This window comes from Balaenoptera ricei, chromosome 1 (assembly GCF_028023285.1).
Source record: "Balaenoptera ricei isolate mBalRic1 chromosome 1, mBalRic1.hap2, whole genome shotgun sequence".
NCBI classification, from domain to species: Eukaryota; Metazoa; Chordata; class Mammalia; order Artiodactyla; family Balaenopteridae; genus Balaenoptera; species Balaenoptera ricei.
The window spans coordinates 100,654,590-100,677,235 of NC_082639.1; positions in this window are offsets into that span (position 1 = coordinate 100,654,590).

Genomic DNA, 22,646 nt, shown 5'->3' on the forward strand with positions numbered 1-22,646 from the left:
AGTGGCAACGAAATAGACAAACCTATTACAGAAAGAAGGATGACCCCGCTGGGGGTGGGAGGATCTTGGCCAAGGTTCCTGATGGGAGAAATTAGTCAGACTTACCCCGAGTCGCAGCTTCGAAGGCAGAAAACCCTAAGACTGCGGGGCGATACGAACTGCAAAAAGACTTTCTGAGCCCCGCAATCCTGAGGTCCGCGGTACCCGCACGTTGCTATGGCGACGGGAGGCAGCGGCCGTCTCTCTCCATGGCAACGGGAAGGGAAAGTTTCTGGCGAATCGGAATGGGGGGCGTTTCAAGAGGGCTCTCAGTTCCCGCCAGACCCATCTCTCCGCATCCGTGCAACAACGCTGATGTTAACGCTTGCTATTAAGCGTAACAAGGTCCAGGAAGACCGAAAACTAAACGGGAGGATTGAGGCTAGACAGGGCAGAACAATTCCCTCCAGGAATCGTGGCGTGAGGTCCAGGAGCAGATTGACTGAGGGGCTCCTAGGCGCCTCACTCAGCCTGGAGGTCTGTGGAGAGCCACCGGGTCGCGGCCCTAAGGGGGACCTGTCACTAAAGTCTTGCGTTATCGGCTGGTCGGTGGGTAGGCCTCTTCCTCTGTGGGGTTCACCCGAAACCCCAGGCTCAGGTCCCTTTGCCTTCCTGGAGCTGGGAAGGAAACTTTAGCTGGAGCCTCTGGAAGCCACGGGGCTGGTGTGTACCCGGGTGGCGAGTGGAGGAGGAGGGTCTTTCCTCCTAATTAACACGCTAATTGGAAGTGGCTCGGGAGGTGACTCACGTTCCGGAGGCGGGAGATTCGGAGCCCCAGCTCCTGGCGGTCTCCATCGTGCTCCATCTGCACCAGCCGCGCTAGCCGACACTTGACAGCCCTGGGCATGCCCTGGGTACAGAGGGTCAAGCCAAGGCCTAAGAGGACCCTGACCTACCTAACTGGGCGGTTTTTCCTCTCCCCCTGCGCTTCCTAGCTCTGTCCATGGTGCTGAAGACCCAGTTGGTGCGACCGTCGCGTGGGCACCCTGTTAGGGAGGGGGTGTGGGGCGGCCAATTGCGGTGGGTTCGAAGCTTCCACCCTGACTTCAGGAGCTTGCGACAGGGGAGGGCTAGGAACTCAGGCAGGAGGGACTGAGCAGGCGTGATCCCAGCCACACAGTGCAATCCAGGCCGCCTTCCTGTGGGAGGTGCTCAGTTGCTGTTCCAAGAACAGGTGAGGCTGTGGAGTCCCCATTCTCCGCCCAGTGCTTTTAGAACCCACCTGAGGAGCCCAGAGGCCCCATCACTTTTCCCTCACCACCCGATGCAGAGCTCAGTAGCTGGGAGAGACTGGAGTTCAGAGGCCCCTTGTCACATGCTCATTAGCAGTTTCCGAGGGGGTTGGTTTGTGTTTATGTAAAACAACAAATGGAGAAGAACCGCTCTCTGCCCATGTTTATGGCAACTCTGTCACTCCGCGACGATTTCTCCCTCCCCCTCTCGAATTCCCGGGGAAATTTGCAGAAAAAAGCGCCTTGTGTTGCCTTTGCAGAAAATGAAAAACCACAGGTCTGTTCCAAGGGCCCAGGCCCGTGATGCAGGGAAATCAATATTTTGCTTTACAACGAGTGGGGGAATTTGCATCTAAACTGAAGGCAAAGGAGCCTGTTCTGAGCAGAGCAGGCGGTAGGAACCGAGAATTAACAGATAATTTCTCATTGTTCCCGGATTCTGCCTCCACACTCGGCAGGCGGTTCTGCAGCGTCTCCGGCGCCCCGGCAGCAGCTCCGGACCTGGCATTTCTCATCCGAACGGGGAGAAAACGGTTGTGCTCTGACAGGGCTGCGGAAAGGGGCTGGGGCTCCCCAGTCAATAACCATTGAATTTGGATTGTGCAAGTGACTGTGTGTGTGTGTATGAGAGAGAGAAACAAGAGAGACAGAGACCGAGATAGAGATAGGAGACAGAGACACCTGGAGAGGCAGAGAATGAGAGAGACATACAAAGAGACAAATATAGGAGATAGATTCAGAGAGCAGAGAGAGAGACAGAACTGGCATGCATATAAAGGGATGTATAAAGGGACACTCATTCAGAAAGAGAGATAAAAGAGAAAGGTAGTTTTTCTTACATTGAGAAAAAAGCCCTGCCTTAGTGGTCATTTTTCTGCCCTCTCCCCCACAGTTAATTGCTGATACTTGTGGTCACATAACCAGCCACAAAGCAGAAAAAAAATCCTCATGTAAAGATGGGACCCTTTCCTCTCTAGAACCCCTTTCCCTTACAAGCCCACTCCCAAAACACATCTATGCTTCTTCCCATATGAAGAGACCAAATTCAGACTCCCAGGGTCCATCCTACTCAGACCTGGGGAGGGAAGGAGAGAGAAGAAGTGAAATTGTTGCCCCTCAATGCTACCTCTCACAGGAAGACCATTCTGAGTTTTATTTAGGGGTGGGGAAGAGAAGGAGGAGAGGAGACAGCCAGCATGGCATAGGCAAACAAGGGCACAGGAGGCTGGGTTCCATGACTGGTGCACCAAAGCAGCCCTGGGGCAGTCACCTCCCCTGCCAGGGCCTCCGTTTCCTTATTGACAAGACAATGAAGTGGGATGAGGAGCTCTTTGAGTCTCCTTCCAGCAACCACACTCTAGGATTTTACAGGAGGGGAAAGGAGGAAGCTGAGCAGGGAAAGGAAGGAGGGAGTGAAGAGCAGGTTTTTCTGGCTCTCAAGAGAAGAGTGTGTCACAGATGTTCAGACTCACTTTGGGCTTCTCCTCCCTCATTACTCTCATCTTCTGTACAGTCATGGCTGGAGCATCCTGAGCCTGGAGCCCCCGAGGCCAGACTGCTCAGAAGCAGGAGAGGGGGCTGGGGGTGAGGCGAGAGGAAGAACGAGAAGAGGTCTGAGGCAAAAACCAGCGGCCTCCCACTCCTTTGCCCTCCTCTGATCAGAAATAGCCAAAGTACACTTCCCCTTCGCCCCCCCCCCCCCAACACCAAGTCTCTTAGGCAGTGGCCTGACTGCCCTTGGAAGCTTCCCACCCCGTTCTGAGCAGCAATGTCCTGTTGAGTTATGCTACAAATAAAATAAATTAAAACAAAATAATAATTTCAAATAAAAAATTAAACCTCAGTAGGAAATTGCTAATGCTGTAGGCGGGAAGAATGAGCTCCTTTGACATGAGCCGATGTGTCATATTGTCTTTCCATCTCAATGCAATTTCTAAATAGGGAACCCTTTCCCCATTCCCTCCTCCCCTCCAAACCCCCAGCAGAGATGTGAAGGAATCAGTCTGATATTCATAGGTGGATTGTCTGACGCTCAGGGAGAGATACAGAGAAATAGACACAAGCAGACCCACTGCTTTGCCGAGCAGATTGGAGCCAAGGGGGCTGTGACCCAACCACGAGGACCACTGATCGCCTCTCTCCACCTCTCCCATTTCCTGCTTACTGAGGCATCTGGCCACTTTCTGCGAAGATTTTTAACTTAAAGAAAACAGACATCAGCTCAACCTGTTCTCCTGCTGGTGGAGAGTTCAGCTGACGCCCTGAATTGGGGAATGGGAGTAACTTTATACCATTATCTGGAACACACTCTTCTATGGAATCCCCATGGGGTTTCTGCCAAAACAGCTTTATCGGTGTTTCCAGCAGATGTCACCCTGTGCCCCCAACCTCACACCAACACAGCAACTCTAGCCAAAGCTGGGTGACTTCTGCAAACCATGCCCTTCCAAGCCATTATAAGTGTTTTCAGGAATTCCTCCTTGCCTGAAAGATGCAGAAGACATTGCAGAGCCCTGAGTCAATGCCCAGGTGTTTTTGAGAGTCCAGTCTTGCTTTTATTCTAGGAAAGGTCCTTAACAATTCAAACCTCCTGAGCCGAGGGTATATTTGCCCCTGTCTCATTTCTTCCCCATTTCAGAGGCCCCATTTCTGTTGTGCTTTCTGCTCAAGCATACAGAGCTCTAGATCAGACTTGGGAAGACTGGACAGAGTTTGCTGCTTCCAGCCTGGCTTTGTGGGCTAAAGCAGGCTAGGGACCAGAAAAGCAGATATAGGTTCAAGGTCAGAAGGTAACATCCTCCCTAAAACAGTTTTGAACATGGACCTAACAATGTTGGGTCCAGGGCTTTCTCTGCATTACTTGAGAAGTGAGAATGATATTGGAGCGGAAGGGCTGGGAAGGAAGCCAATTGTGCTCTTCTTCACACTGACCTTGGATAGAAGAAAGAGCATCGGTTTTGGAGTCAGACAGACCTGTGTTCAAACCCTGGCTCTGTCACTTAGTAGCTGTATCACTTGAGGCACTGTACCTTAGCTCTCTGAACCTCAACTTTTCATCTGTAAATTGGGACATATAAGGCCTGCTTTATAGTGTACAAGGATTAAATACCTGGAGTTAAATGCTTACTATATTATGGCTGATTCATGGCAGGTGTTCAAACAAATGACAGTTCCTATCCCTTTCTTCCTTCTCTCAGATCATAGAGGGAAAGCCAGCAGGAACATTGTCTAAAGGTTAACCATACCCTGAAGATTGCCAAGAGCAAATTTGCCTCACTTAATTTTATAACAACCCTAAGAGGCAGAATGGGTGGGTGCTAGCAGCCCATTTGGTAAATGAGGAAATTAAGTGACTGGTCCCTGGTCACACAAGCTAGGAGGTAGCAGGTAACTGGAATCTAGGCCTTCTGACCCCTGGTGAGCGTCTCTTCCTTCTACTGGGGAGGATGGTGAGGGTATGAATAACTTTTTTCTTTTACGAAAAAAGGTTATAATATTTTCAAATTGACTTCATAATAAATAAGTATTTGGAAAGAAATTACAGAGTACTGAAAGATTCACTCCTGTGTCTCTTTGCAAAGGTCTTGGCCCTCTGACCTTAGCCATCCAATTACCCCCTGGACCCAGTTGCTGGTGTAGAGAAAAGACAGTGTCATTGATGAAACACAAGGCTGGGACCAGACAGCTTCATGGTTCAGGACATGCTTGGCTGCTTCACTCGACAGAGATAAGACTCCTCAGAGGACAGCTTAGGGAGTCTCTGCGATAGCTGGGTTGTGTCCTGCGGTCATAGCACAGCTTCCAGGAAAGGTCCAAGCCAAGATTCTTGTACGACCAGGACCCCAAGGACTGGAATTATCCCCAAGGAGCCTGGAGAGAGTTTGTAATCTCAGGACTCTGGCTGTTCCACTAATGAAAAGAAACCGGATAAAATGCCAAAACTAATTAAAGTGACAAATCCAAAAAAGGCCCTGTCAAAACTAGGAAGTCTTAATCCTGGATTTCAACAGAACCCAAGCAGGAAGAATCAACAGAGTGTGCATTGGGTCAGGGGCCTACAGCCCCCTGTGCAATGAAGGGCTGGAGCCCCTGGAGAGAACAAATCTGTTCCCTAAATTTTAGCCTCCATCCATTCAGTAGGATAAAAATCCTTTTCCATTCCAGTCCCCAAGCATCATCTATGTGTCTGCTGTTTGCTAGAGGTACAGTGAGTGGTTTTATTGACTCAGTCCCCACCTTCATTACTACTCCTGTACATTTGTAAAGTGGAACAGTTTATACAACGGTCTCACGCATGTTGTCTCATTTCATACTTGCAACAGCCCTAGGAAGTAAATATTATTACCTTCCTTTTACTGGTGAGGTCTCAAGAGAGGCTAAAAATAACTGACTTGGGATCATAGCTAACAGGTGACAGAGCTAAAACTTGAACCTGTCTTTTTACATCATTCATTCATTCAGCATTTACTGACATCCTACTAAGTCCCAGTTCTGGACCAGGCACGTAAGAACAGTCCTGTATTATTTCCCATAAGCACTGGCCCTCCATCACACACAGTGTGCAGAGCCCTAAGCATACGGCCTTTGTCCTGGGGGAGTGCGCATAATCGGTTGCAGAGAGAGACCACACATGAAATTGGTTTAAAATGAGTTCTCTGATCATAGTAGGGGACTTTAACACCCCACTTTCACCAATGGACAGATCATCCAAAATGAAAATAAATAAGGAAACACAAGCTTTAAATGATACATTAAACAAGATGGACTTAATTGATATTTATAGGACATTCCACCCCAAAACAACAGAATACACATTTTTCTCAAGTGCGCATGGAACATTCTCCAGGATAGATCATATCTTGGGTCACAAATCAAGCCTTGGTAAATTTAAGAAAATTGAAATCGTATCAAATATCTTTTCCGACCACAACGCTATGAGACTAGATATCAATTACAGGAAAAGATCTGTAAAAAATACAAACACATGGAGGCTACACAATACACTACTTAATAACGAAGTGATCACTGAAGAAATCAAAGGGGAAATCAAAAAATACCTAGAAACAAATGACAATGGAGATACGACGACCCAAAACCTATGGGACGCAGCAAAAGCAGTGCTAAGAGGGAAGTTTATAGCAATACAAGCCTACCTCAAGAAACAGGAAACATCTCGAATAAACAACCTAACCTTGCACCTAAAGCAATTAGAGAAAGAAGAACAAAAAAACCCCAAAGCTAGCAGAAGGAAAGAAATCATAAAGATCAGGTCAGAAATAAATGAAAAAGAAATGAAGGAAACAATAGCAAAAATCAATAAAACTAAAAGCTGGTTCTTTGAGAAGATAAACAAAATTGATAAACCATTAGCCAGACTCATCAAGAGAAAAAGGGAGAAGACTCAAATCAATAGAATTAGAAATGAAAAAGGAGAAGTAACCACTGACACTGCAGAAATACAAAAGATCATGAGAGATTACTACAAGCAACTCTACGCCAATAAAATGGACAACCTGGAAGAAATGGACAGATTCTTAGAAATGCACAAACTGCCAAGACTGAACCAGGAAGAAATAGAAAATATGAACAGACCAATCACAAGCACTGAAATTGAAACTGTGATTAAAAACCTTCCAACAAACAAAAGCCCAGGACCAGATGGCTTCACAGGTGAATTCTATCAAACATTTAGAGAAGAGCTAACACCTATCCTTCTCAAACTCTTCCAAAATATTGCAGAGGGAGGAACACTCCCAAACTCATTCTACGAGGCCACCATCACCCTGATACCAAAACCAGACAAAGATGTCACAAAGAAAGAAAACTACAGGCCAATATCACTGGTGAACATAGATGCAAAAATCCTCAACAAAATACTCGCAAACAGAATCCAACAGCACATTAAAAGGATCCTACACCATGATCAAGTGGGGTTTATCCCAGGAATGCAAGGATTCTTCAATATACGTAAATCAATCAATGTGATACACCATATTAACAAATTGAAGGAGAAAAACCATATGATCATCTCAATAGATGCAGAGAAAGCTTTCAACAAAATTCAACACCCATTTATGATAAAAGCCCTGCAGAAAGTAGGCATAGAGGGAACTTTCCTCAACATAATAAAGGCCATATATGACAAACCCACAGCCAACATTGTCCTCAATGGTGAAAAACTGAAACCATTTCCACTAAGATCAGGAACAAGACAAGGTTGCCCACTCTCACCACTATTATTCAACATAGTTTTGGAAGTGTTAGCCACAGCAATCAGAGAAGACAAAGAAATAAAAGGAATCCAAATCGGAAAAGAAGAAGTAAAGCTGTCACTATTTGCAGATGACATGATACTATACATAGAGAATCCTAAAGATGCTACCAGAAAACTCCTAGAGCTAATCAATGAATTTGGTAAAGTAGCAGGATACAAAATTAATGCACAGAAATCTCTTGCATTTCTATACACTAATGATGAAAAATCTGAAAGTGAAATTAAGAAAACACTCCCGTTTACCATTGCAATAAAAAGAATAAAATATCTAGGAATAAACCTACCTAAGGAGACAAAAGACCTGTATGCAGAAAATTATAAGACACTGATGAAAGAAATTAAAGATGATACAAACAGATGGAGAGATATACCATGTTCCTGGATTGGAAGAATCAACATTGTGAAAATGAGTCTACTACCCAAAGCAATCTACAGATTCAATGCAATCCCTATCAAACTACCACTGGCATTTTTCACAGAACTAGAACAAAAAATTTCACAATTTGTATGGAAACACAAAAGACCCCGAATAGCCAAAGCAATCTTGAGAACGAAAAATGGAGCTGGGGGAATCAGGCTCCCTGACTTCAGACTATATTACAAAGCTACAGTAATCAAGACAGTTTGGTACTGGCACAAAAACAGAAATATAGATCAATGGAACAGGATAGAAAGCCCAGAGATAAACCCACGCACATATGGTCACCTTATCTTTGATAAAGGAGGCAAGCATATACAGTGGAGAAAAGACAGCCTCTTCAATAAGTGGTGCTGGGAAAATTGGACAGATACATGTAAAAGTATGAAATTAGAACACTCCCTGACACCATGCACAAAAATAAACTCAAAATGGATTAAAGACCTAAGTGTAAGACCAGACACTATCAAACTCTTAGAGGAAAACATAGGCAGAACACTCTATGACATACATCACAGCAAGATTCTTTTTGACCCAGCTCCCAGAGAAATGGAAATAAGAACACAAATAAACAAATGGGACCTAATGAAACTTAAAAGCTTTTGCACAGCAAAGGAAACCATAAACAAGACCAAAAGACAACCATCAGAATGGGAGAAAATATTTGCAAATGAAGCAACTGATAAAGGATTAATCTCCAAGATTTACAAGCAGCTCATGCAGCTCAATAACAAAAAAACGAACAACCCAATCCAAAAATGGGCAGAAGACCTAAATAGACATTTCTCCAAAGAAGATATACAGATGGCCTACAGACACATGAAAGAATGCTCAACATCATTAATCATTAGAGAAATGCAAATCAAAACTACAATGAGATGTCATCTCACACCGGTCAGAATGGCCATCATCAAAAAATCTAGAAACAATAAATGCTGGAGAGGGTGTGGAGGAAAAGGAACTCTCTTGCACTGTTGGTGGGAATGTAAATTGATACAGCCACTATGGAGAACAGTATGGAGGTTCCTTAAAAAACTACAAATAGAACTACCATACGATCCAGCAATCCCACTACTGGGCGTATACCCTGAGAAAACCATAGTTCAAAAAGAGTCATGTACCAAAATGTTCATTGCAGCTCTATTTACAATAGCCAGGACATGGAAGCAACCTAAATGTCCATCGGCAGATGAATGGATAAAGAAGATGTGGCACATATATACAATGGAATATTACTCAGCCATAAAAAGAAATGAAATGGAGGTATTTGTAATGAGGTGGATGGAGTTAGAGTCTGTCATACAGAGTGAAGTAAGTCAGAAAGAGAAAAACAAATACAGTATGCTAACACATATATACGGAATCTAAGGAAAAAAAAAAAAAGGCCATGAAGAACCTAGTGGCAAGACGGGAATAAAGACACAGACCTACTAGAGAATGGACTTGAGGATATGGGGAGGGGGAGGGGTGAGATGTGACAGGGTGAGAGAGTGTCATGGACATATATACACTACCAAATGTAAAATAGATAGCTAGTGGGAAGCAGCCGCATAGCACAGGGAGATCAGCTCAGTGCTTTGTGACCACCTAGAGGGGTGGGATGGGGAGGGTGGGAGGGAGGGAGATGCAAGAGGGAAGAGATATGGGAACATATTGTATATGTATAACTGATTAACTTTGTTATAAAGCAGAAGCTAACACACCATTGTAAGGCAATTATACTTCAATAAAGATGTTTAAAAAAAAAAAAATGAGTACTCTGATCTCTTTGTTGCAGAGTTGCCCATGCCCACATCGACTGTGAAATTCTCTCCTGTGACATGACTCTCTCTGGATTGCTCTTTTTTCCTGATTCCCTCACTCTCTCCTCTGACTCCTCCCAGCCCTTCCATTTTCTCCAGGGTTCAACTCTCATCCCTTCCTCTGTCTCTGCACATTCTTTCCAGTGATCCCATCTACTCCTAGGGCTTTAAATACTAAATAATAAGAATAGTAATAGTACTAAACACTTACTAAGACTTATTGTGTTTCAGGGTCTATGCTGCTTGCTTAACATGGATTACATCATTTAATTCCTACAACAACCCTATTATTATCTGCAGTTTATGGGTATCAAGTGATGGAGCCAGCACTTGAACCCAGGCAGTCTCACTCCAGAACCTAGATCCTAAGGACCCCCAATTCTGCATCTGACTCATCAGTCTCTCCTTGGTTCTACACATGCATTTCTAAAGTCCTCTTCTGAACACTTTTACCCCAGACCTCCTGAATCTAATATGTTCAAGGTAGAATTCATATTTTCCTTCACAAACCTGCTGTACCTCCTTAAAGAAGGACGTAACTAAACCAAACTAAACCCAAAACCTCAGAACCCTCCTTGATTCTTGCTTCTTCCTTATCCACCCACATTCGGCCTGTCACCAAATCCTCTTGTTTTTATCTTTAAGATGATCTAACCCCTGTCCTCCGCACCACTGTCACTGCCCCAGCTTAGACACTCAAACTTCCTCTTCTGGATCGTGGAAGTCAGCTTATGGGATACTCTAATTAGGTCACCCTCTCACTTAAAACCCTTCACAGGGGCTTCCGTGGTGGCGCAGTGGTTAAGAGTCTGCCTGCCAATACAGGGGACACGGGTTCAGGCCCTGGTCTGAGAAGATCCCACATGCCGCAGAGCAACTAGGCCCGTGAGCCACAATTGCTGAGTCTGCGCGTCTGGAGCCTGTGCTCCGCAACAAGAGAGGCCGCGATAGTGAGAGGCCCGCGCACCGCGATGAAGAGTGGCCCCCGCTTGCCACAACTAGAGAAAGCCCTCGCACAGAAACGAAGACCCAACACAGCCATAAATAAAATAAATAAAATGAAACTTTAGAAAAAAAAAAAAAAAAGAAAGCTATGATCAGTAACTTAAAAAAAAAAAAAAAAACCCTTCACAGACTTCCTGGGGCCTTCAGGATGAGGTTGACACCCTCTAGCACCGCATACAAGTCCCTTCCACACATGGCCTCCGTCCACCTATGCAGCTTCTTCTCCAGACACTCTGGGTATCCCTGGAGGCTGCCTGTGCTGTGGTCACAGGGTGATAATCCCTGTCTCTCATCCTCCCACCCCACCCAATCTCCTGCTTTTGCTGATTGTTCCTGCACATCCTCTCTCCTTTACCCATGCCCGCTCTAGATTCTGGAACTTTGCAATTGCTTGTCCCTCTGCCTTGAACACCTTTCCTCTTTTCCTCATCACCCAGCTGGTTCCTATAGGACATAGAGGGGCACAGAGGTAAAGACTGTGGGCTTTGGAGCCAGGCTGTCTGGGTTCAAATCTTAGATCTGCCTTGTAGTAGCTGTGTGACCTTGGGCAAGTTGCTAAACCTATCTGTGCTTCAGTTTTCCTGTTCATAAAATGGAGACGATAATAGCAGTACCTCTCTCGTCAGTTTACCAAGAGGTTTAAATGAGTTGACGTACATGAAGCACTCAGAACAGCCCCTTCCCTGACTTCCAACTCTGTCTCAAGATGTCCCCTTTCTCGTCAGTCCGATGCTCACTTTTTTTCACAGAGTTTTGCAACAGCACACCATTAACTCGTCACTAGGCTGTGAGCTCCTTGAGCTGGGGTCTGGATCTCATTCATCTTCATCTCCTCAGTGCCTCACACCTAATCCACATTCAGTGAGTGACTACTGCTCTGAAGACAGGTACATATGTGAATGTAATACAGTGCAAAGCAAGGGTGTGAGTGCCAGAAGAATCCCAGAGTAGAATTAAATGGGTCAAATCAGGGAAGGCTTCCTGGGGGAGTAGAGTTTTGAGTTTTTTAGGCAGGCGAGACTGGAAGGAATGGGGGAACACCTTCATTCCAGGCTGCAGGAACAGCCTGGGATAAGGCTTTCAGGCAAAAATAAGCCCTCCATGTGAAGGGGAAGCGAGCAGCTATTCTTGGCTGGAGCATAGGTGAGGGACAGGTGGGAGAGAGAACCATCAGCCTTCACGCATTCCCACATTTACCGCCAGGAAGCTCAGTCTCACTTGGCTGGGTTTTTACGAAGAGCCCAGTTTGTTCCAGCCAGTCAGGAGGCCAGCTGAGGAAGACCCAAACCCTGCCCTCAGAGAGATTATGATGAAGCTACAGGAAGCTGGGGCGGGGAGGGGGAACCAGCTCCAAAGTCCTCTGTGAACACACCAGAGTCTGGGTCCTGAAAAGTTTCTTCATGAGAAGTAATTGCTCATTTTTCCAGGTATCAAGCCATTACTGGGAAGCAAGTGTGTGTCTGCTGGCACAGCTAACTGTTTTCCAGGAAACGTTTCTGATGATAACACCAAGTCATTACTGTGCAATGAGCGCTGCTAAGGGGAATTCAGAGTACCCCACGCCCCACCTCCCACTCGCCTCCCTCCATTTCTACTGTCTCTGCTCTTCCTCACCCCTGCACACACGTTCTCCTCCCATCTCTCCCTCCAACTGCTGAGCTGGCTGTGGGAGAAGAGAGAGCCCAGGGTGGGACTCTCAGGCCTTCCAAATTAGCCAAGTGCCCTTGGAGCTGGGAGGGGGGCAGAGAACAAAGGGCATTGGATGAAGGGGAGGTGGAGGTTGGCCTCGGATGAGAACATCTGTAAAGTTAAAAAAGAGAGGCGCCCTGTAGCCTGTGGGGGCAACCTGACAACTATTTGTCTCCCAGGACCCTGTCCAGCGCCCTGGTAATTGGGCGATTTGCCCCAGCAGTGTGGAGATGGCCCAGTGCTGAAGCCAGGTGATGCAGTTTTGTTTGTTTAGGCTGCTGGTAGGGACAGCAGCTAACATGGGAACATGCTTTGCTTCATTCTGTGTAATTCTTTCCCCTGCGCACACGCACCTACCCTGCCACAGGGACATACACACACAGGCCACAGTCAGACACACGCCGCCAGGGGGATTTTTCAGCCCTGCTCCTGAAAGCACCTGACAGCTTCTCTGACTTGCTCTCCCTCTGGGAGGCTATTGAGCTTTTAGGAAATCTCAGCAGTCTTTGTAGGATGGAGTGGGACAAGTTTTTTTTTTGTTTTTTTTTTTGCAAAAAAAGGCCACTAGCCCAGTAGCCAATAGGATCCCTCCTTTCTTCTTTTTTTTTTTTTTTTTTTCACATACAACACACCTATACTATTTATTTTGGCCTTTCTAATAAAATACAAGTAACAACATTTTTATCCCCACTTTTACAGAAATGAAAACAAGGCTCAATGAAGTGAAAATACCCAGGTTATAAAAAGAGTGGTGGACCTAGGTCTTCCTACACTAATTTCAGTGGGACAAGTTTTGAAAGTGCTGAGAAAATCATGGAGGGGAGGCCCGGCGCCCACTGAGGCCTCAGTTCCTGAGGGGGCTTCTTCACAGGGGCTGGGGGGACGGCTGGAGAGCCGCCCACTGCCTCAGCCAGCGGAAACCAACAGTGGCTGATGGAGCCCAAGCCCAGCGCCATGGGGGCAGTGGGGAGGTGGGGCGGTGGGCAGAGAGGAAGAAACAAGGCAGGAGGAGGAAACGGTTAAGCCTAGGGCTTAAGGAGGAGGAATCAGGGACAGGAGGTGGATGAAGTGGGGTCTGGCTGCAGAGGAGACTTCCAGAGACAGCAGGCATTGGGGTGGCAACCGGGCCACAGCGCCACAGCTCGGGGAAGCCACAGAGAGTGAGGTAAGTGCCTCCAGCCCCTATAGGAGGAGCGGACAGCCTGGCTTGTCTCATATCCAATTGTTCATGATTCTTGCGCATGAAAATTGCCGAAAACCAATCGCTTTCCTCACAGCTGTGCTCACCTGGGGTGGAAGGTGGCAGGGAGGGTGGCAGGGGGCTTTCCACTATTCATTGCATTAAATTGTTAGAGCCAAACAGTATAACAAAAGGAAGTCAGTTGCTCTCCCTGAAAGCCGTCTTGATTGGCCTGGAGGCTGCCTTTGGGTTTGTGAGTGGAACTTGGGCTCTGCTTTCCTCAGTCCCCTCTGGCTACCCTCAAACCCTGCTCAGACAGTTCCCTGGCCAAGAAAGCAATTCCCATGCACCTCCCTCAACTCTGACTGCCCTCTCATTCCCCCACACGACCCAGAGACACAAACATTGAGCTTTTCCTCATTTTGAGGATCTGCTTTGGGAGGAGGGGACGGTCCCATCTTCCTATCTGGGTTAGACCCCCGAGAGCCCTTTATAGACCCTATATATCTGCTGCCTTAACTGCTCTCAGACTTCATGGGAATGACTTACCTAATTATCTGTCTCCTAGACCAGATAGGGACCAGACCATGGGCCGGGTGAGGGCAAGTTCTGCATCTGTTTTGTTCACTTTGGTTTTCTCAGTCCTCGCTTAGGGTCTGTGGCCTAGTAGGTGCTCAGTCAATTTTAATCAGATGGATTAACTGAGATAAGAGTTTCAAAATTGGTGGTAGTGATGGGGGGAGTTGTTTCTAATTTGATTAATTCCTCCTTGCCAAGAAGGGCATAGCCATGAAGTGTCTAAAGGCAAAGGATAGGTTTGTGGACCACAAGATGGGAGAAGGGCGTGAAATTCAACCTGAAATTCCTAAAATCAGCTGCACAGTGAGAACAACTGCTTTGAAGATCTGCCAAGTAAAGCTTTGAGACCTTCTCAGAAGCTCAGTCACCTGGACCAGAGCCAGGGGCAACCATCAGAGGAGGCCTCTCCCTTCCTTCTCTGATCTCCCAGGATCCAATGCTAGGTGCCTCCAGAGACGTAGCTCAGGGCAGGTGCCGCCTGACTGGCTCCACACCCTGGAAATCCTCTTCTTGGACCAGGAGCCTCATTACTTCTGCCCAGTTTCACCTGGGAGCTGTTGCAGATTTCTTCTGCCACCTCCATGTTCTGCTTCCGGGAGGAGCTGCCCCATCCCTTAGTGGTCCCACCCAAGTGAAGACAGAATTCTCTTCCTTGGGTCTTCTCAGGGTGCAATGACAGGCTGGCAGTTTGAAAAAGAACCTCAAGAACAACTAAGGAAGGAATTGTAGATCATATAAAAAGTTTTGGGTAGTTAGATTCCCAAAGCAGAACCTCTGATCAGAGTCGCCACACTCAAGCCAGAAAGAGCAGGTGCATGTGACCAGTGCCTCACTGGGGTCCCGGCCCGGTGAGGTTGAGCCAGTAGGGCTGGGTTCTCAGGGGTCACCAACTAAATGGCTGGAATGAGGGAGTCCTGACATTCACTGTAAGCTCTGCAGCAGCAGCTCACTGGTTGCCTGTGCAATACCATAGAGTCCAAAGCGAAAGGCTACCAGAACCAGGGGCAGGAGCTGAGATCCCTGCTGCAGACCCAGAATGTCAGAGGCCAGCAGGGATGGGGTCAACACAAAGCAGGCTGGGCCCCAGGGCAAGTGCCACAAACGCTTGTGAATGTTCACAACTTGCCTCTACGGAGTGGTGGTGGTGTGAGTGTGGCTGTGTGGACTGAGCAAGATGAGAGAGTTTGGGACTGAGCAAGATGAGAGAGTTTGGGGCTGAGCAGAAAGCTTCCTTTCCTTCCAGCCACTGCCAATCTCCAGATGAGCTGGGCACGCTACACTGACCTCTCTGGTCAAAACATGAAATAGGACCACAGTAAACTCTCACCCAGAGACTTGGATGACCTTCATTTTCAGCCCAAGACAATTGTCATTGGGCAAGACCCAGCAGAGGTTAAGAGCATGGGCCTTGGAGTTAGGCAGAGATCATTGTAAATACTGGGGATCCTATTAATTTATTGTACATAAAACCCCACCCCCCGACTTAACCTCCTTTTTGTCATCTGTAAAAGGGACTAATATGACCACCTGTTGAGTTGTCAGGAGGATTGAATGTGGTAATACCTGAAAAAGACTTAGCATACAGTAAGCGCTTAATAATAATGATGATTTGGACTTGGTAAGTGATTACTGAGTGACCTCAAGTACAAGGGGATGGCCTTGGTAAAGTTCCCTATCCCAGGCCCCCAACTGAACACCTTAACCACATGGGGACAGTCATGCCCCGCCCCTGCCCCGGCCCCAGTTTGTCCTCAGGTCCAGCAGGAGTGCTCTGCCCCCAGATAAGGCAGGCAGGGTCTTCGCGGGCCTGGAAATCTTCAGATGGCCCCTCTGCCTCAACACTGAGGTGGGCACTAGTGGAGGAGGGGGCTGCTGGTTAAATCGAGCCATTTGACATAAATTATGAATGGGTGACCTTTCCTAGCTTAATTACTCCCGCTGCTGGGTGGTCCGGGCTCTGGTGCTAGGCCCCCAGGGTGCAAATTTTGCTCACAGTCAGCAAGCCCATGGCCTAGAGCTTCTGCTTTCATCCACTCTGGTTCGTGTGGCTATTTTGGTGGGAGGAAAATTCTCTCACTGTGATGAATGTCACACCCTAGGTCAGGGCCTATCCCCCTTTGGGCTTTTCTAATCCCTTGACCTTTGCAGAATTAACTTATCATTCTTTTAAGCTTGATATCATTGCCAGCTCTTTTTTTTTTTTAAGTTGAACCTGAGGGTTATTAATGAAGCTGAGATACTAATAGATCTATGTGTTCTTGAACTGATACATAGAAACAAATGCATTCAGACAAAAAATGCACAGGGCACTCCATGACCCTCTGCAACCTGAGGGGGATTATGTTAGTTTGCAGCCTTGAGAAGGAAGAACCAAGATGTTGACCTTTTTTTTTTCAATAGAAAAGTTCAAACATATGTAAGAGAGTAAAATGAAATTCTACATACCTATCCCCTAGCTTGAAAAGTTATCAACATCCTCCCAATCTTGTTTCATCTCTTCCCCCATCCCTTTACTTTCCTAAAGTATTTTAAAGCAAATTACAGATTTTATATCATTTCACTCATCAACCAATTCTTCTGCATATGCTTCTAACTAATAAAAACCATATATATTATACATACCTAATAAAACTAACAAAATAATAATTCTATAATATTACCCAGTCCATATTCAAATTAACCTGTGGTCTGAAAAAATGTCTTTTTATAGTTGCCTTGTTTCAATTAGGATCCAAAGTGGTTGGTTTTTTGAGGGTTTTTTTGGCTGCGTTTGGGCTTTCTCTAGTTGCGGCGAGCAGGGGCTACTCTTTGTTGGGGTGCGTGGGCTTCTCACTCAAGTGGCTTCTCTTGTTGCGGTGCACGGGCTCTAGGCGCGCGAGCTTCTGTAGTTGCAGCACGCAAGTTCAGTAGTTGTGGCACACGAGGCCTAGAGCACGCGGGCTTCAATAATAGTTGCAGCGTGTGGGCTCTAGGGCACGTGGGCTTCAGTAGTTGTGGTACACGGGCTCAGTAGTTGTGGCTCGTGGGCTCTAGAGCGCAGGCTCAGTAGTTGGGGCGCATGGGCTTAGTTGCTCCACTGTATGTGGGATCTTCCCGGACCAGGGATCGAACCCATGTCCCCTGCATTGGCAAGCAGATTCTTAACCACTGCACCACCAGGGAAGTCCTCAAAGTGGTTGGTTTTTAATGGCTTTTTAGTCAAAGTTGGTGACCTGATGGAATGACCTAGAGAAAGATCTGGTAGTCATTAATGTAGGGTGGGGATGGGGACATGGGGAAAAATAATCTACATTTTCCAAAGACAAGGCCTGAGCCCCAGAAAATTGTTTTAAGCTTGGACTTTTGGGGAGTGTGCCTCGGAGCCTTGGGAACAGAGATACCCCTTTGGCATAGTACAATAGCCATCCTCTGGGATAGGTCTCATGTGATCACTACAAACTGGGCTAGGGGCTTTGCCAGAGCCTTTGTGCTGCTCCTGTCTCAGAAGTTGTACTGTCTCTTCCACTCATGGATTTAAGGGATGGTTATGGGCATCTGTTCTGAGCTGAGAGCTGGGGGAACAGACAAGGAGAAGACACAGTCTGGGTGCTACAGGAGCTTGCCACAAGACAATGTCTTAAGCCCCTTGGCAAGTGTGTGCAAAGAGCAGCAGAAGCCAGAGGGAGCCACTGAGTCTGCTGGGAGTCAGGGAAGACTTCCAGAAAGGGTCACATTTTGAATTGATTCTGGAGGTTTTGCAGTTTCTGAGGGGGCCAATAAGTCAAATCTGCAGATTTAAAATCAGAAACAGACATGGAAATCAGAAAGAGATCAAATATCTACTTTATTACAGGTAAAGCTGAATTGGAGAAAACAGCTTAGATCCAAGGCCCAAAGGGGCTACCTGCTCCTCATCCTGAGTGATTTTAAGTTAAATGCAACAGGGAAGCATTGAGGCTGCAGAGAACAGAATGCAACATTAAGGAAATACCAGGCAGTTTGTAAAATGCTTTGTAAACAGGTCAGAGCTTCATTAGAGTGGACCTTGGAGTTTGACATTGACAAGTTTGTCTTAGCATGGGCCAGGAGAAGCTGTGGATCATTAGTTCAGGGAAGTCTCACACATAAAGAGAGAGGAAGGCTTCCAGTCTAGTCTATGGCCTCAGTGTCCTTGCTCAAGGTGTTCTCCTGGCTTAGGGACTCTGCCTAAATCCTTTCAGTCATATCGTGCCCCTCACACACTCTCCTTCAGGAAAGCTTCTCTTGCATCACTTTTTGCTCTCCTTGTCAATCTTTGCAGACCTGCCCACACACACTGCACTCAATGATTGCAGTGGAGGTCCCAGCATTTCCCACAGGATCTTCCACATTATACAAGTATTTTTTGCCAATGCTAAGTCATCTCCCATGGACTTCCAGAAGTAAGCACTTAGGTTAAGATGAGGTCATGGGGGTGGGGCCCCTGAGGTGAGATCAGTGCCCTGATAAGAAGAAGAAAAGACCAGAGCATGAGCTTGCTCTCTCTCGTGCTCTCTCTCTCTCTCTTTCTCTCTCTCCACCATATGAGGATACAGCAAGAAAGCCACAGTCTACAAGCCAGGAAGAGAGCGTTTACCAGGAACTGAATCATCCAGCACCTCAATCTTGGACTTCCTAGCCTCTAGAACTTTGAGAAATGAATGTTTTCTTTTAAGTCATGCAGTCCATGGCATTTTTAAAGTAGCAGCCTGAGCTAAGACAAGTGGGGACCTTGACAATGACTCTATGGGTGGAGTGGTTGGGAGAAAAACATGATTGGGGAGCATGCAAGAGAGAGCAGTTGGTGAAGTTGTGGAAATTACAAGAATGGTCAAGTTTTTCAAGGAGTTTTGCTATAAAGGGTCACAGAGAAAGGAGGCAGCTGCTGAAGAAGATTGTGGTGTCAAGGGATACCTTTATTTTTAAGATGAGAGATATTACAGCACGTTTGTATGCTGATAAGGATGACCAAGGAGGGAGGGGAAAGTGATGATGCAGCAGAAAGAGGAGTCTGTGCAGAAACGATGACCTTGAGTGGGAGGGGAGAGGTCCAGTGCTGAGAGAGAGGGCTTAGCCTTTGATGGCAGCATGTACACTTCCTTCCTGGTAACAGGAGGGAGGTGGACTTCATGCATTCACCGTGCAGGCGGGTAGATGGATACAGCTGTGGGAATTTCTATTCTTTCAGTGATGCTAGGTCATCAGCTGAGAGTGAGGATGGGATCATGGGTCTAGGGGGTTTGAGGAGATTGAGAAAGTATGAAAAATTCCTCTTGGAACGCATGAGCATGAATCAACTAGATGAATGTAGGAGCACTGCACAGCAGCACTGAGGGCCCACTTGAGGTTTGCGGTCACGAATTTAAAATGAGACAAATCAATATGGTGTGTGGGGTTTTTTTTTTTTTCAGCCATGATTGCAGGTGAGGAGTAGGCAGAGTTGGATTTAATCAGGGTTGGGATTTTGCCAGGCAAATACCAAGAATGAGACAGGGGCAAGAGAGTTTATTACAATGATGCCAGGTGGTGATTCTACGGATGGACGTGGGAATCTAAACTGCATAAGGAGAAAGGCAGGCATGAGCTGGGGAATGGAGAGTGAGGGGTGATCGAGTCAGAGTGACATTGTAGGTAAAGATGAATGGGAGCAAGTGGCTAAGGAGGAGAACAGGGCTGGGGCAGTGAGCAAGCCAAGGAACTGAAAGGCCAGGGACTTTGATATGGCTGTGGAAGTCACCAGGAATCGTGACAGGTAGAGAGAGCAAGTAAAGCAGGTGATAAAGTGGTCAGTGAATGGGGGAGTCTTTAGGAGGGACAGTAGATAATTGCAAAAAGGGAGGATACTGGGTGGTATCACATGACAACCTGTGCTCCTAAGCAGCTGAGGAGTTCTAGGAAGGAAAGAGAGAAAATCATCTGAAAGTGGCAAAGAAAAGTGAGGGCACCGACCCTAGGTCTGGGTCGAGGGAGGTGTATGTGATATTGGACTCCTGGTGCTGGGAGTATGCTGCGAACCGGATAGCCATGGATTTTATGAAGGTTATATTTCAAATGAGGAAGACAGATAATATACAAGTACATAAATAAATATACAAGATAATGTCAGAAAATGAGAAGTGTTATGATGAAAATGAAAATGGTGATGTTACTGATGGTGTCTGGCCATTGGGAGTGGGGTAGAGCTGCTTTCCCGTTAGGGTGGTCTCAGTGAGTTGGCTGTGGGGATCAGATTCCCAGGAATAGTGAAAAGCAAGTGTAAAGACAAGTTCAAAAGCATGTATGCTTGAAGCAAGATCAGAAAACATCAGGATCCTCCAGACTTAGTGGGCTGGCCTCCAAGTCTGAAAGAGGAACTTAGCCAAACAGAGCCCGCAAGAAATAAGACCTGAACTGGAGTTGTTTGTCCACAATGCCTCAGGATGTATTAGAACTGAAAAGAACATTCTTGATGAGTCTCTGTGTGGCTCAGAAAAGTTACAGTATTCCCAATACCCGCTTTTTATAAAGTTACACTTTTTTTTTTTTTTTTGCCCTTAACCAAATTCTTCTATCTTTGTCTAAAATCGAAGAACATTTTTATTCTGTTTGCATTATTGGCTGAACATTGCGTCGTTGGTCTTCTCTCTCACTTGTTCTCATTTTTTTATTTTATTGCTATTCAGTGCAAAACAAAAAGCTGTGATCATGAAAAGACAATAGAGGGATGGCTGGAAGAAGCTTGTCAAAATAACCTCCTGGCTACTAGTTTTGCTTCTGTTTATCCCTATGACTTTCATATGCATAGAAAGGCCAGAAATTTATCAGAAATGGCAGGAAATTGCATTCTATTAATTTCAGAGCCTTTGGCTCCAACAGCTCCATCTTCAAGAGCGGTGGCTTCTAGGGTGTTCAAGAAAACAGCACGTCAGAATAAAAACTATTTTGCTTATCTGTTTCATTGTTTAGAAGAATATATTTCAGTACATTTTCCAGAGAGAATTTGCTCAGAATCTCATCAGTTTATTTAGAGTTAGCTTGCCGGCACAAGCCCTTGACTTCAACTTGAAGACAAAAGCTTAGAAACTGTGGGTGAGGCTGGTAAAAGAGAATCTCTTACAGGAATCAAATTAAGAAAAGTGAAATGTCTTTCAAAATGAATGGAATTACTTGAGAAGCAGAGAATGAAAAGAAAACTCAGAGCCTTAGAAACAATACCCCCTCCCATTATATCCCTGATATTTGTTCATTCAGCCTTTGCTTGAATTTCTCTAGTGATAAGGAACTCACTACCTGTGAAGACAGACCGTTCCATTTTTAAGAAATATTAACTGAGAGAAATTTCTTCCTCCATAAGGGCAGAAATGTACTTTCTGCCACATTCACCTGTTGATCCCAGTTCTATCTTCCAGAGCCTCCCACACACAGCAATTCTTCATGTATCAAAAGGCAACCTTTCCATCTCCCTTGGGTCCAACATCTCTGATCACTTCTCTTTGGGATTGCCATTTTCTAAGGTCTCTTCTGCTGCCCGTGGCCTTCTAAAATCCAAAATGGTAAAACTCTAAGATTGCAACTCAAATTCAGACATGTGTTTATCTCACTGTGTTAAGGAAACACTGGTCAGAGTGACACATGATCTGCAGAGGCTCAGGGCCTGCAAGTGACTGTCTAAACTCAGTATCTCCAGCAGATGGCTGGTGCTGCCCTACAAAGCCAGAACTCGCTCCCATCCCTCCTCCTCCATGAGGGTCAAGGCCAAAGATTACATAAGCACATGAATTTCTCATGCTTTTTTGTGGTCATGTATCACTTTGAAAAGCTGATAAAAAGCTCTGGGCACCTTCTCCAGAAAAATGAACGTGCACATAAATATTGTATTCAATTTTGTCAAATTTACCCACCCCACCCTGAATCCCATGCATGAACCACACCCCCTCCCATAGGGTACAAAGACTCCGCGTTAAGGATTCCTGCTCTAAACAAAGCGTACACAGCCCAGCCCTCCACAGCATTTCAAAAGGGTTTTCAATTGAGGGCTTGAAATGAGTCACCCCATCCACCCATCCTTTCCGTCAAATATATCAAGTATGTGTCATGTGTCACATCCCAGGGGATGGCACTGAATAGGATGCAGTCTCCATTCTCGGAGAGTTCATAGTCCAGTGGGCAGAGAACAAGTAAGCAATCATGCTTACACAATTATGCTATTATAACAACAGCACTATAATAGGTACAAGGACGTGGCATGCACAGCGGCAAGGCACGTAACCTGGTCTGGGGTGTTTCCAGGAAGACTTTTATTTTTTTTAATTTTACTGAAGTATGGTTGATTTACAATGTTGTATTACTTTCTGCTCTACAGCAAAATGACTCAGTTATACATACATATATTCTTTTCATATTCTTTTCCATTATGGTTTATCACAGGATATTGAATATAGTTCCCTGTGCT